Source organism: Triticum urartu, chromosome 7A (assembly GCF_056163025.1).
Source record: "Triticum urartu cultivar PI428250 chromosome 7A, HENAU_Tu73, whole genome shotgun sequence".
Classification (NCBI taxonomy): Eukaryota; Viridiplantae; Streptophyta; class Magnoliopsida; order Poales; family Poaceae; genus Triticum; species Triticum urartu.
This window is the reverse complement of record NC_141879.1, coordinates 287,304,214-287,317,718: the sequence shown is the minus strand read 5'-3', so window position 1 is coordinate 287,317,718 and position 13,505 is coordinate 287,304,214.

Genomic DNA, 13,505 nt, shown 5'->3' with positions numbered 1-13,505 from the left:
AAATACACCTCGCCAGGTCCTACCGTGCCAGCCACGTGTCAGGGCGGGGCTGTACACGCCCCGAGGGCTCCTCCCGGAGGGGGGGCCCCTCCCACGTACGAGTGGAAGCACCATGCTCCGCGCTGGCTGACGACACTGCCGAGGAGCGGCTATGCCCGTACACATACGGAAGCGCTATGCTCCGCGCTGGTGATAAACAACTAAGGGTGGCCCCCGGGCTGCATCAACCTCAGGGAGCCCAGAGCTCAGTGTCTAGCCTCATCGTAACGCCTCCCCTCGGGAGTGCCGCGCGAGGGGGCTGGGCACGGGGGTTGCGCCTGGGTCACGCCCAGACGCACGCCGCCCAGCCAGGCCCCCCGGGCCTGGTTCATCGCGCATCTCTCCCCGAGCGGAGCCAAGGTACGAAGGCTGTTTGAGCGTCAAGGGGGAATCCTGAGCATCGCGACTCAGGAGCCTAACTGGTCACGTGGCCCCTCACTCCTTCGTTCCGAAAGGCTAACGGCGGTCGAGGTATGCGCGCGGCCGGGCTCTGCAGACGTAGAACGGTAGATCCACCCACATCATACCTCCCTACTTGCTGTTCGTGCGCCAAGGGGGACTCCTGAGCATCACGACTCAGGAGCCTAACTTGTCACGTAGCCCCTCACTCCTTGGTCCCATCCTGGTTTCCGGTCGGGGCTAACGGCGGCTAAGGTATGCGTGGGGCCGGGCTCTGCCGGTGTAGAACATAAGCAAGTAGGAAGGAAAAGCGTAAATCTCAAGGAATTCAAAAGCAAATATTACAGTCCACACTGTTATCTCAATGCCAAATGCAAGTTTAAACGCCTCCCCGAGGCATGATACATGTGTAGGAATTAAAGGCAGGACAAGAGCCACAACAGAGTCACTTGTCGGCAGTGGAGCAGCGCGGAGTGGGTTCGCCTCATGGAGCAGTGGGGGCGGCAACGCCTTGCTTCGGCTTGGTGCTGAAGGCCTGGAACTTCCCCAGCAGAGCCTCCGCGCGACCCTTCACGGCCTCGGCAGCGGCAGCGGCACGCTCGCCGCTTACTGGCTCCAGCAGGCTGTCAAGGTCGACGCCGGGATCATGAAGGTAGATGTGGGTGAGGACCCGCGTCAGCGCTGCAGAAGACAGGACACGTGCCTCGGCCTCGGCCGTGGGGCCAAGGCCAAGGGAGACATCTTCAAGAGCACGAACCAGGAAGGGAAGCAGCTTGGCGGGGCCGTCCTCGGCGCCAGCCAGCGAGCTCTCCAGGCCGCTGTCGTAAAGCGTCCTCAGCGAGGAGCGAGCCTTCGCCTCCATCTCCGTGAAGGCCACGCGGTCCTCGGCAAGAACCAGGGCCTTGTCGTCCAGCTCGGCCTTCCTCGCCCCCAACTCCTGCTCTAGCGTGCCTAGGCAGTCGCGGCGCTTCCTGAGCTTGACCTCCCTCTCCTTGACGGCTGCCTCGCGTGCCTTCACGCCTTCTTCCTGCTCTTGGCGAAGGCGGACCTCTTTCGCGAGCTGGTCCTGCAGGCCTTGCAGCTCGTCCTCCATCGCCTTGCAGCGACCACGGACGTCGACCACCTCCCCCAGGGCTGCGTCACGAGCAACCTTCGCCTCAAGGACGGCCTGCTTCTCCTCATCGCAAGCTGTCGAGGCCTGGACCAGCGCCGCCCGAATCGAAGCGTCGGAGCGAATACATCCTAAAGCCAGCTCCAAGCGCCCGGCCACCAAGCGAGGGTCGGCGCCAAGAAGATCCTGCCGCAGCCGGTCCAGCTCAGCAGCAGCACGATCCAGAACGGCAGGAGGAGTCAGAGAGACAGCAGTCGGTGGAGTAGAAGGAGAAGGCAGCAGCGCGGCCACAGCATCCTGAGGCGGAGTCTGCTGCGCCCCTACGGCTGTAGTGGCGGCAGTAGGCAAAGGCACCTCGGGAGTCACTTGGGCCATGGGGGCTGAGCTCGCCCCCGCCGGCTCAGCCAGGCCTCGCGAGGACGACCGGGCAGGAGAAGCCCGTGCGTCGCGGTCACCCTCCTTCGCGGGCAGAGGCGCTGCCACAGATGGAACCTCAGGAGCTCCCTTCGGCTTCTTTGCTGCGGGCGCCAACCTATCCAAGAGATGCGGACGTCAAGCCTCAGAAGCAGAACAAGAAATAAAGACAAGAATCAAGCGCTTACGGGTCGTCGCCAGTGAGCTCAAGCGGCCTCCGGCCAAATTTGAAGCCCGAAAGCCGGCTAGAAGGGTCAACCTCGGGAAGCTTGGAAGCGGAAGGTGCGTCTGCGGTCCGCCTCGGGGTCGGGGCAGACCCGCGGGAGATCAGCCCGGTCCTGTCCTTCTTCGGGATCGGGGGCAAGCTCCCGCCGTCCTGCTCGTCATCATCCTCGTCGTCATCGCTCGAAGAGAGGTGGAGAACGCGGGACCTGCGCCGGGGGAGGGGAGCCCTCGACTCTCCGTCAGTCGCCTCGGAGTCAGGCCCTTTTTCCCGCTCCCCTCCTTCCTCCTCTTCGCTGGAGTCGTCGGAGGGCACGTCCACCGGTTCCTCGGGAGTTTCCATGGGCACGGGCCCGTCCCCGTTGAAGACGGGCATGGACTCCACTACCTTCTCCCAGTCGTCGCGGAGGAACAAGGGCGGCGGAGCGCCCTCCAACCTCGCTACATCGCCCCCAACCAGAGATTGGAGGACCGCAGCCAGATCTCCGTCGGCCAAGGCCGCGGGGCTCGGATGGGGCCTCCACATCAGAAGTGAGTACTACCGAAGCGGATCCAGCTGGTGCTCCAGGAATTCCCTCAGGAGCGACGCACCGGTCAGCTTCGCCGCCGCCATGTTGGCCGGCCTCAGATCCGCGTCCATCTTCTCCAACACCAGCTTCGCGCGGGGGTCCGCGAGCTCCGCTCGACCCCAATCGCTGGAGCTCATGGGTTGCTCCGTGGGCAAGATGGGCGCATCCACCAAGACCCACTTGCTCCTGTAGCCCTCAATCCTTTTCCCGGGGTTCAAAATGGCAATGGCGCCACCGTACGCGATGAAGCTCGCGCATGCGGAAGCAGGACCGTGAGAGGTCCGGAGGTAGAAGTAGTGGTGCAGCAAGGCCACTGAGGGCTGCACCCCTACATGAGCCTCGTAGTAATAGGCGAAGATCGCCAGGAGAAGGACGGAGTTGGGGTGGAGATGCAGAGCCTGTAGCTTATAATGGCGGAGGACAGAGAAGAACAACTCGGAGAAGGGAGGCACGAGGCCAGCAGCAATGGCGCTTACGAAGAACGGATAGAAGGTGCTCCCTTGACCCTCAGGGGTGGTGGAGCCGGCCTTGAACACCTTCGCCCCGTCAATGCCCCGCGCCACCGCCATCCGGCGCAACCGGGCGAGGCTCGCCTCCGACACGTTCGGCGAGTCCAGGGCAGACGAGTACCAAGCTACGGCCGGGGACTGACGAGGCGCCATGGCTTCCTAGGTAACGCGGTCGGAGTGTATCTGGAAATTTTGGAGGAAGGAAGGAGAGGCGCAAGAAAGGGGATCTGAGCAGCAACCGGAGAAAGCAAAAAAGCAAAGCCTAGGCGGATGCCGCTCCTTTATCAACTCGCACGGTTGCTAAGGCGCTCACGTCCAATCAACCGCCACGCGGCGCCCAAGGCCGCAGGCTGATAGGGCCCGCGGTGCTTCGCTCTTGCCCTTCCGCCTCCCTGCATGGCCAAGTCCGGGCGCGCCTTGGGCCCGGGGGCTACTATTGGCATTCTGCGAATGGCGCTCCCCAGACTTGCCTGCCTGCGGCCTGCGGCGTGGCTCAAAGGGGGGCCCAGCACGGCCCATCTTCATCAACACAGACCCAAGACCCTCGCGAGGGGCCAAGCCTCGCGGGGCGGACGACACGGAGCTTCCTCAGGCACGGCCTCACCAGGCTGGCTCGCGAAGAGGCGGAGAGATCAAGGCGGGGTACCTCACGAGGTGCTCGTGACGCAAGCCATGACGACCAAGGGCGCCAGGCGGGCGCCAGCCCGCGCAGTGTTCTCCTTTCCCCTTTGGTGCAAAGGGGGCAAGCGCAGCCACGGAGTACCGAGGCATCAGGCAAAGGTTGCCATTTCGGTGCAACAAGACCAAGAACAAGAGGACTGCAAGACGGAGGTCATCGTGGAGCCCAAGACGGCATCACCACCAGAGCTTTGTGCAGGCGAGGACCAACTTTAGTCAGGATAAGTGTACCAGATTTCCCCCTTCAAAATGGCCAATTGTTGGCGCCCTTCCCGCTCAATATTTGGGAAGAGGCCCAGGGCCATTGCCTATAAATAGGACCAGCCACCCACAGGGGGTGAGAGGTTATAGGTCAGAGGTCCAGAGTTAGAGGTCGAGCATCGAGGATCAAGGATCAGATCGAAATCAGAGAGAGAAGGGTGACTGAACTCCTCCTAGCAGTTCGTCCCCCCCCAGCCAAGAACAGACCCTCGCGAGGCTGTTCTTCCTTGTATTGTTCATCACCATCAGCCCAAGAGGCAATCCACCACACCACACACTGGAGTAGGGTATTACACCACAACGGTGGCCTGAACCAGTATAAATCCTGTGTCTCTTGTGCTGTTCTTTCCTTAGCTTAGATCTTAGCGAGGCGTAGGGGTGCAGGTAGGTAGGAGGCGAAATCTCCGCGCGCACCCCGGTGTTCGAACCTCAAGGGTCTGCCGGAACCCGAAATCCGACAAACACATATCATGTGGTGAATAAAAATATAGCTCCAAGTAAAGTTACCGATAGAAGTAGACGAAAGAGGGGATTCCTTCATGGGCATCCCCAAGCTTTGGATTTTAGGTTTCCTTAAATTATCTTGGGGGTGCCATGGGCATCCCCAATCTTAGGCTCTTTCCACTCCTTGTTCCATAATCCATCAAATCTTTACCCAAAACTTGAAAACTTCACAACACAAAACTTAAAGTAGAAAATCTCGTGAGCTCCGTTAGCGAAAGAAAACAAAAGGCCACTTCAAGGTACTGTAATGAACTCATTCTTTATTTATATTGGTGTTATACCTACTGTATTCCAACTTCTCTATAGTTTATAAACTATTTTATTAGCCATAGATTCATCAAAATAAGCAAACAACACACGAAAAACAGAATCGGTCAATAACAGAACAGTCTGTAGTAATCTGTATCTAGCGCAAGATCTGGAACCCCAAAAATTCTAAAATAAATTGCTGGACGTGAGGAATTTATCTACTAATCATCTTCAAAAAGATTTAACTAAATATCACTCTCCAAATAAAAATGGCAGCAGTTCTCGTGAGTGCTAAAGTTTCTGTTTTTTAGAGCAAGTTCAACAAGACTTTCCCCAATTCACACAAAGTCTTTGGAATCGTGGAAACACTAGCACCCAAATCACATAAAGCATAGCATTCATGATCTTTAATTTTAATTTTAATAGTCGGTTCCCACTCATCATAAAGTTTTCTAGGGATAGAAACTTCCAATTCAAGTTTTTGTTCACAAGATTGCATCAAGGCATCAACGATATGTTTAGTAAACGCTTTATTTTGACTATAAGCATGAGGAGAATTTAGCATGGATTGCAACAAGGAAATACAATCAATCAAAGAGCAATTTTCATAGTTAAATTCCTTGAAATCCATATTAGTGGGTTTAGCAACATCTAGGGTTTTAATTTCTTCGATCCCACTTTTATCAAATTTAGCATCAAGATCAACAAATTCCGAATTCTTAGAACGCCTTCTAGGTAAAGGTGGATCATATTCACTCCCATCATTATCAAGATTCATATTTCAAAACAAATATTTAATAGGGGACTCATCAATAACTTTTAGATCTTCATCATTATTTTCATAGGAACTAGAAGAACACACTTTTATAAAGGCATCTTTCTTAGCACGCATCCTAGCGGTACTTTCTTTGCACTCATCAATGGAAATTCTCATGGCTTTGCGAGATTCATTGATATCATGCTTAGGTGGAATAGATCTAAGTTTCAAAGAATCAACATCAAGAGAAATTCTATCAACGTTCCTAGCCAAATCATCAATCTTAAGCAATTTTTCTTCAATCATAGCATTAAAATTCTTTTGCGAAGTAATAAATTATTTAATATTAGATTCAAAATCAGAGGGCATATTATTATAATTTCCATAAGAATTGTTGTAGGAATTACCATAATTATTAGAGGGATTACTAGGATAAGGCCTAGGATTAAAATTTCCTCTATACGCGTTGTTACCAAAATTGTTCCTACCAACAAAATTCACATCCATAGATTCATTATTATTCTCAATGAAAGTAGACAAGGGCATATCATTAGGATCAGAAGAAACACTCTTATTAGCAAATAGTTTCATAAGTTCATCCATCTTTCCACTCAAAACATTAATTTCTTCCATCGCATGCACCTTTTTATTAGCAGATCTTTCAGTGTGCCATTGAGAATAATTAACCATAATATTATCTAGGAGTTTAGTAGCTTATCCTAAAGTGATTTCCATAAAAGTGCCTCCCGCGGCCAAATCTAAAAGATTTCTAGAAGCAAAATTCAATCCGGCATAAAAAAATTGAACAATCATCCACAAATTTAAACCATGAGTAGGGCAATTACGTATCATTAATTTCATTCTCTCCCAAGCTTGTGCCACATGTTCATGATCAAGTTGCTTAAATTTCATAATATCGTTTCTAAGAGAGATGATCTTAGCGGGAGGAAAATACTTAGAGTTAAAAACATCTTTGCACTTATTCCATGAATCAATACTATTTATAGGCAAAGACGAAAACCAAGCTTTAGCACGATCTCTAGGCGAAAAAGGAAATAACTTCAATTTAAAAATATCATAATACACATCTTTCTTCTTTTGCATTTCACACAAATCAATGAAGCTATTAAGATGGGTAGCGGCATCTTCACTAGGAAGGCCGGAAAACGGATCTTTCATGATAAGATTCAGCAAAGCAGTATTAATTTCACAAGATTCAGCATCGGTAAGAGGAGCAATCGGAGTGCTAATAAAATCATTGTTGTTGGTATTGGTGAAGTCACACAATTTAGTATTATCTTGAGCCATCGTGACAAGCAAACAAACTAACAAACAACAAAACAAAGAGGCAAACTGGCAGAAAGAGGCAAATAGAGAAAGAGAGGGAGGATAGAGAGAGAGGGGGTGAATAAAACGGTAAGGGTGAAGTGGGGGAGAGGAAAACGAGAGGCAAATGGCAAATAATGTAATGCGGGAGATAAGGGTATGTGATGGGTACTTGGTATGTTGACTTTTGCGAAGACCTCCCCGGCAACGGCGCCAGAAATCCTTCTTGCTACCTCTTGAGCACTGCATTGGTTTTCCCCGAAGAGGAAGGGATGATGCAGCAAAGTAGCGTAAGTATTTCCCTCAGTTTTTGAGAACCAAGGTATCAATCCAATAGGAGGCTATGTGCAAGTCCCTCGTACCTGCACAAAACAAATAAATCCTCGCAACCAACGCAAATAGGGGTTGTCAATCCCTATGAGGCCACTTACGAGAGTGAGATATGATAGATATGATAAAGATAATATTTTTGGTATTTTTATGATAAAGATGCAAAGTAAAATAAAGGCAAAGTAAATTGCAAAGTAGTAGGAGAACAATATGATGAAGATAGACCCGGGGGCCATAGGTTTCACTAGTGGCTTCTCTCGAGAGCATAAGTATTCTACGGTGGGTGAACAAATTACTGTTGAGCAATTGACAGAGTTGAGCATAATTATGAGAATATCTAGGCATGATCATGTATATAGGCATCACGTCCGAGACAAGTAGACCGACTCCTGCCTGCATCTACTACTATTACTCCACTCATCGACCGCTATCCAGCATGCATCTATAGTATTAAGTTAAAAACAGAGTAACGCCTTAAGCAAGATGACATGATGTAGAGGGATAGATTCATGCAATATGAAGAAAACCCCATCTTGTTATCCTCGATGGCAACAATACAATACGTGCCTTGCTGCCCTTACTGTCACCGGGAAAGGACACCGCAAGATTGAACCCACAGCTAAGCACTTCTCCCATTGCAAGAAAGATCAATCTAGTAGGCCAAACTAAACTGATAATTCGAAGAGACTTGTAAAGATAACCAATCATACATAAAAGAATTCAGAGAAGATTCAAATATTATTCATAGATAGACTTGATCATAAACCCACAATTCATCGGTCTCAACAAACACACCGTAAAAAGAAGATTACATCGAATAGATCTCCACAAGAGAGGGGGAGAACATTGTATTGAGATCCAAAAAGAGAGAAGAAGCCATCTAGCTACTAACTATGGACCCGTAGGTCTGAGATAAACTACTCACACTTCATCGGAGGGGCTATGGTGTTGATGTAGAAGCCCTCCGTGATCAATGCCCCCTCCGGCGGAGCTCCAGAACAGGCCCCAAGATGGGATATCGTGGATACAAAAAGTTACGACGGTGGAATTAGGGTTTTGGCTCCTGTTCTAATCGTTTGGGGGTACGTGGATATATATAGGAGGAAGAAGTACGTCGGTGGAGCAACAGGGGCCCCACGAGGGTGGGGGCATGCCCCCCTACCTCGTGTCCTCCTGTTATGTGCCTTGGCGTAGGGTCCAAGTCTCCTGAGTTGTATTCGATGAGAAAATCACGTTCCCGAAGGTTTCATTCCGTTTGGACTCCGTTTAATATTCCTTTTCTTCAAAACCCTAAAACAGGCAAAAAACATCAATTTTGGGCTGGGCCTCCAGTTAATAGGTTAGTCCCCAAAATAATATAAAAGTGAATAATAAATCCCAATAATGTTTAAAACAGTAGATAATGTAGCATGGAGCAATCAAAAATTATAGATACATTGGAGACGTATCAAGCACTCACGAGAACTGCTGCCATTTTTATTTGAAAAGTGATATTTAGCTAATTCTTTTTGCAGATGATTAATAGATAAATTCCTCACGTCCACCATTTTATTTTAGAATTTTTGGGGTTCCAGATATTGCGCTACCTACAGATTACTACATACTATTCTGTTTTTGACAGATTCTGTTTTTTCGTGTGTTGTTTGCTTATTTGGATGAATCTATGGCTAGTAAAATAGTTTATAAACCATAGAGAAGTTGGAATACAGTAGGTTTAACACCAATATAAATAAAGAATGAGTTCATTACAGTACCTTGAAGTGGTGTTTTGTTTTCTTTCGCTAACGGAGCTCACGAGATTTTCTACTTTAAGTTTTGCGTTGTGAAGTTTTTAAGTTTTGGGTAAGGATTTGATGGATTATGGAAAAAGGAGTGGCAAGAGCCTAAGCTTGGGGATGCCCATGGAACCCCCAAGATAATCAAAGGACACAAAAAAGCCAAAGCTTGGGGATGCTTCGGAAGGCATCCCCTCTTTCGTCTACTTCCATCGGTAACTTTACTTGGAGCTATATTTTTATTCACCACATGATATGTGTTTTGCTTGGAGCGTCTTGTATGATTTGAGTCTTTGATTTTTAGTTTACCACAATCACCTTTTCTGTACACATATTTTGAGAGAGACACACATGATTCGAAAATTATTAGAATACTCTATGTGCTTCACTTATATCTTTTGAGTTATATAGTTTTGCTCTAGTACTTCACTTATATCTTTTAGAGCACGGTGGTGGATTTCTTTTATAGTAACTATTGATCTCTCATGCTTCACTTAGATTATTTTGAGAGTCTTAAATAGCATGGTAATTTTCTTAAATAATCCTAATACGCTAGGTATTCAAGATTAGTAAAAACTTTCTTATGAGTGTTTTGAATACTAAGAGAAGTTTGATGCTTGATAATTGTTTTGAGATATGGAGATGGTGATATTAGAGTCGTGCTAGTTGACTAGTTGTCAATTTCAGAAATGCTTGTGTTGAAGTTTGTGATTCCCGTAGCATGCACGTATGGTGAACCGTTATGTTAAGAAGTCGGAGCATGATGTATTTATTGATTGTCCTCCTTATGAGTGGCGGTCAGGGACGAGCGATGGTCTTTTCCTACCAATATATCCCCCTAGGAGCATGCGCATAGTACTTTGCTTCGATAACTAACAGATTTTTGCAATAAGTATGTGAGTTCTTTATGACTAATGTTGAGTCCATGGATTATACACACTCTCACCCTTCCATCATTGCTAGCCTCTCTAATACCGCGCACCTTTCGTCGGTATCATACACCCACCATATACCTTCCTAAAAACAGCCACCATACCTACCTATCATGGAATTTCCATAGCCATTCCGAGATATATTGCCATGCAACTTTCCACCGTTCCGTTTACTATGACACACTCCATTATTGTCATATTGCTTTGCACGATCATGTAGTTGACATTGTATTTGTGGTAAAGCCACCGTTCATAATTCTTTCATACATGTCACTCTTGATTCATTGCATATCCCGGTACACCGCCGGAGGCATTCACATAGAGTCATATTTTGTTCTAAGTATTGAGTTGTAATTGTTGAGTTGTAAGTAAATAAAAGTGTGATGATCATCATTTTTAGAGCATTGTCCCAAGTTAGGAAAGGATGATGGGGACTATGATTCCCCCACAAGTCAACATGAGACTCCGGACAAAAAATAAAAAAATAAAAGAGAGAGAGAGAGAGAGAGAGAAAAGAGGCCATAAAAAAAGAGAAAAGGCCCAAATAAAAAAATGAGAGAAAAAGAGAGAAGGGACAATGCTACTATCCTTTTATCACACTTGTGCTTCAAAGTAGCACCATGATCTTCAAGATGGAGGGTCTCCTATGTTATCACTTTCATATACTAGTGGGAATTTTTCATTATAGAACATGGCTTGTATATTCCAATGATGGGCTTCCTCAAAATGCCCTAGGTCTTCGTGAGCAAGCAAGTTGGATGCACACCCACTTAGTTTCTTTTGTTGAGCTTTCATACACTTATAGCTCTAGTACATCTGTTGCATGGCAATACCTACTCACCCACATTGATATCTATTGATGGGCATCTCCATAGCCCGTTGATACGCCTAGTTGATGTGAGACTATCTTCTCCCTTTTTGTCTTCTCCACAACCACCATTCTATTCCACCTAGAGTGCTATGTCCATGGCTCACGCTCCTGTATTGCGTGAAGATTGAAAAAGTTTGAGAACATTAAAAGTATGAAACAATTGCTTGGCTTGTCATCGGGGTTGTGCATGATTTGAATACTTTGTGTGGTGAAGATGGAGCATAGCCAGACTATATGATTTTGTAGGGATAACTTTCTTTAGCCATGTTATTTTGAGAAGACATAATTGCTTAGTTAGTATGCTTGAAGTATTATTATTTCTATGTCAATATTAAACTTTTATCTTGAATCTTTTAGATCTGAATATTCATGCCACAATTAAGAATAATTACATTGAAATTATGCCTAGTAGCATTCCACATCAAAAATTCTATTTTTATCATTTACCTACTCGAGGACGAGCAGGAATTAAGCTTGGGGATGCTTGATACGTCTCCAACGTATCTATAATTTTTGATTGCTCCATGCTATATTATCTTCTGTTTTGGACATTATTGGGCTTTATTATCCACTTTTATATTATTTTTGGGACTAACCTATTAAACGGAGGCCCAGCCCAGAATTGTTGTTTTTGCCTATATCAGAGTTTTGCAGAAAAAGAATATCAAACGGAGTCCAAACGGAATGAAACCTTTGGGTACGTGATTTTCGGAACGAACATGATCCAGGATACTTGGACCCTATGTCAAGCAACCAATAGGGAAGCCACGAGGTAGGGGGGCGCCTAGCCCCCTGTAACACCCCGAATGTGATTTACCCAATATGTACTCCAACTCTTGTCGTTTCCGGCGTTAAGTTATTTTATTTTCTCGGGTTCGGGTTTTTGTCTCCGTGTGTTGTTATCGTTGTCATGCATCTCATATCATGTCATCATGTGCATTGCATTTGCATACGTGTTCATCTCATGCATTCGAGCTTTTTCCCCGTTGTCCGTTTTGCATTCCGGCGCTTCGTTCTCCTCCGGTGGTCATTTCTACCTTTCTTTCGTGTGTGGGGATTAAACATTTCCGGATTGGACCGAGACTTGCCAAGCGGCCTTGGTTTACTACCGGTAGACCGCCTATCAAGTTTCGTACCATTTGGACTTCGTTTGATACTCCAACGGTTAACCGAGGGACCGAAAAGGCCTCATGTGTATTGCAGCCCAACACCCCTCCATTTTGGCCCAAAACCCACCAAAACCCTCTACATCATCTAGAGAGTTCGATCATGATCGCGTGGCCGAAAACCGCACCTCATTTGGACACTCCTAGCTCCCTCTACCTCTATATATAGACCCCCCCTCCGAGATCCACGTTTCTTCTTCCCCCCGAAACCCTAAAATCGTCTCCTCCGCGCACCGGACATGTCCGCCGCGCCGGACACCTCGTCCGCCGCCGCCCGCGGCCACTGACGGGCCGCCACATGGCGAGCTCCGCCCACCACCGCCGCAGCCCGCTCGGGCCTGGGGCAGGCCCTCCTGGCCCGCAGGCTCGCCCGCACCGCTTCCTCCGCGCGCCGCCATCGCCCTCCCACGCGGCGAGCCCCCTCCTCGATGCCTCGCGCCCGGCCGTCGCAGGCGCCATCGCCGGCGAGCTCCGGCCGGCCGGACTTCGTCTTCCTCGTCGCCCGAGCCGCCGTAGGCCTCCGCCGCCACTCCCCAACCTCGCCGGCGGCCTCCTCCCACCGGATCTGGGTAGGAGTCGGCCGGATCCGGCATTTTCCTCGCCGGCCCCGGCCATCACCGACTTGCCAGAGTGCGTGCGCCGCCGCCTCGGTTCGCGAACCCAGCAAACCCTAGATCCGGATCGGTTTCGGAGGTTGTTTTTTTGTCTAAGTCCTCGTCCTTGTTCTTTCTTTTAAGCATATTTCAACGTGTCGTAACTTTGCACCGGTAGCTCCGTTTTGGGCATATAGCATATCAAAACGTTCGTCTCAGAGAGCACATCATTTCATCTCATTGCATCATTTTCATTTGAGTTTATCTTGATGCCCGAAATGCTGTTAGAAGAGTGCTATTTGAGATAATTGTCAGATCTGCTGCTCCATTTAGAGATTTGTCATTTTTGCCATGATTATTGTGTGCATGATATGCCCCTGAGATCTACGTGAGTTTTGTTATATGTTTTGCCATATATGCAGAGGTGCAACCCATATATTTTTGTGATGTGTGTGGTGACTAGCACAAACTTGCAAAGTGGAGCATTCGTTAATGCTGATTTCAGGGACTTAGCATTTCCACTAAGTCCTTGATCTGTTTATCTCAATATGCCATATGTTCATGTTGTTTCCTAGTGATCTGTGCCTCTTTTGAGGATGATCAGTAAGGATGTTTTGCTAATCTTGTAGTGCTCTATCCATCCATGGATTTGTTTGCAATTATGGAGCACCCTAGCTTGAGTCAATCGAGCTCTACGTTTGTCATTTCGTGAATCTGGGCAGATTGTCTACTTGTTAGCAATTTTGCCGAGGATGTTGTAGTTGATCCGTGGATGCTATGTTATTGTTCTTGACATGACT